Genomic DNA, 2,749 nt, shown 5'->3' on the forward strand with positions numbered 1-2,749 from the left:
CTGGGAGTTGGGGGCAGGCCGTGCTAAGATAGTAGCCCTGGTGAGGGCTGTTTTGGCAGCTGAGAAAACTCTCTTGCTCTAGGGACAACACAAGTGATCTTTTGCTTCCGGCAACAGCCTCCTGGCTTTGTAGTGACAAATTACTTAGATTTTCTATCCATTCTTAGTCTAAGTAAATGTATGCGAGGCACAAGAGTAAGCACCCGTAGCAACCCGTGTGTATGATCGTTTGTGAGTGTACGGTGACATTATGCACTAGAGCATTGAGTGGCTTGAGCGAGAGGAGAGAGTCATTGTGCAAAGTTAGAGCAGCATTGTGAGTGTCTAAGACACCGAGTTACACGAGTCTACACATGGACCAGCCAGGCAGACATGGGTTAATAAACTTTGTTTTATAGCTTTCTATATTTTATTTGTTTTGCTATTCAGTTTACCTATAAATATTGAGGAAATTAATATTTTGCAAAGATAAAATATGGTATTGATGCATGATGAGCTGTTACGGGAATTAGTTGCAAATTTTCCATTAATCCATATAATCCACATGACATAATCCTCATATTCAACTTACATTACTCCTTTTATTACAAGACACATAAGTTTATGAGGCATATGTTTATTCCATTCCCACATATTGGTGTATTTTTAATGTGAAGAATGACTGATAGTTATGTAACAGGGCACCTCAAATAAAATACATGTAATGGATGCTAAGGTTAGCCGAGTGAAGGGTTGTGGAAACATTAGTATTCTAAGCGGGTGTATGTTGGACGACGCGACGCAGCCTGATAACATTGAAGGGGCTGCAGGCGGAGATCATGAGGATGAGTTGTTCCTGACCTCCACAACCCAGCAGATTGGCAGACAACCCCAAGTTTCTAACCCATATCAATTGGACTTTGTTGGTGAGGAAGAAACAATGGAGGAATTTCGGAGTGAGATGAATAAGGTCATTCTGTAAATCAAGAAAACTTTGGCCGAAGAGAAAAAAAAGGCAGCTGCAGCACTGAACCAAAGGGCAACTGCTCCTGAGGAAGTGACTACAAGTGCTACACCTCGCTGGGCACCAATGGAGGTGGTGATGAGGAAGAGGTGCATTCCCATAATGAAGGGGAACATTAATCTCCTGATGGGTGGACAGTGGATCATGAGGATCGAATTGGAGATCTGGCATCAAGGTATCACAGATGACGTGGACAAGGTCCATTTTGCCTATAGTTTCATTGATCCAGAAGAGGGCAACACAAAATGGATTGCTCATATTATAGGAGTCAACCCTGTCCCATAGCCAAAGTTTAAGGACACTATCTTAGCTAAGTTCTCCCAGGAGGAGAGAAACTGGAGCCAGTATCTTCGGTGTTCAAATCACGGCTGGAATTTCACCCACAGAGAAAAGGAATGTTTCAGCAAGAAGGTTAAAGGGGAAGCATCCCAAAGTCCACCCAAGACATTTGCCAGAGTAAGATCAAAGAAGCCCTTCCTGAAACAAAGATCACCTCACCAAAACCAAAGTGTTAGCTTTGTAAACAGGAGGGACACTTTGGTCAGGAATGTCCCTAATTAAGAGTTAATGCCCACCAGCTGGAGCCAAAAAAATCAAAAGCACCATCAGGGGAGGATGGCCAAGTGGGAAACAAGCCCGAGTAAGGTTAGTAGAGAGAGTTGAGGACCTAATTATTAAGAAAACTGGGGTCTCAACCTCAAGACTACATGATAATGGAAACAAGGGTGCCAGATAGCAGGCATGCATTTTTCAGGATACTTGAGCAAGGCCCAGTTTAGTGAAATATTCCCTCTTCCATGAACAAGAAGAGGTAAAGGGGAAGGATATAAAGGAAGCAAGTAACCCTCCTTCTCCGCTTTTACCATGCATTGTTACAGTGAGTGGAATACTCACAGCAGACCCGTTAAACCTTATTAGGTGAGGCTGAAATGACCTTAATCATTGGAGGAAAGACATTCTCCCATCATTGCTATGTGTTTGATGACCAAGCCATATACTTCCCCGGGGATTATGGTGTTCTGTTTGGTTTGGCATTCACAAGGGAAAACGACCTCAAATTAAATTTAAGTGAGTGGCAAATTTACCACCACCATAAGAAGCTGCAAGGCTGTTTGCCTGCTGTGAGTAAGGTAGTAAGTATCCACCATGTAGATAAGGGTCCTGGGGAAAGCCTGGGGGACCTAGCACTTACAGATGGAGTCAAAAAGATGAGGAATGAGGTGGTTTCCTTAGAAATGGTATCCCATCTTCCAAGTAAGGCAGCTGTGTTGATGGGATGCCTGAAGAGCAAAGGTGGAGTATATGCAGATGAAGCTCCATTATTGGAGTCCATTACAAGAGGAGTGTATCATTGTTTCTGTGGTTTGTGCAGCAGAGGACCAGATTAAGGTTCTAGCATGCATCTGGAGACATGTACTTCTTTTCATCCACCAGAAAAGACCCATCGCAAAGGCAAAGCCAATAAAGGACCCTGAGTTGAAACATTTAGGTAGATTACATGAAGCTCACAACCAAAAACAGACTGCTTGTCGGGTTAAAGAGAAAAAATATAGTGTCTTTAACTTCTGACACTGATACAATTTGCTTGTTGGCTCTTCCATTTTAAGTATCTTTCAAGGGACACTGTTAATACCCATTTATGCAAGTGCATTAAAGTTTCTTGTCAAGATAGGCATGAGTTTAGAAATAATCCAAGTTCTTGATAAAATGAAAAGAGGATTTTTTTAGACAATGTCCTAGGAATAA

The sequence above is a fragment of the Penaeus monodon genome, chromosome 28, assembly GCF_015228065.2.
Source record: "Penaeus monodon isolate SGIC_2016 chromosome 28, NSTDA_Pmon_1, whole genome shotgun sequence".
Classification (NCBI taxonomy): Eukaryota; Metazoa; Arthropoda; class Malacostraca; order Decapoda; family Penaeidae; genus Penaeus; species Penaeus monodon.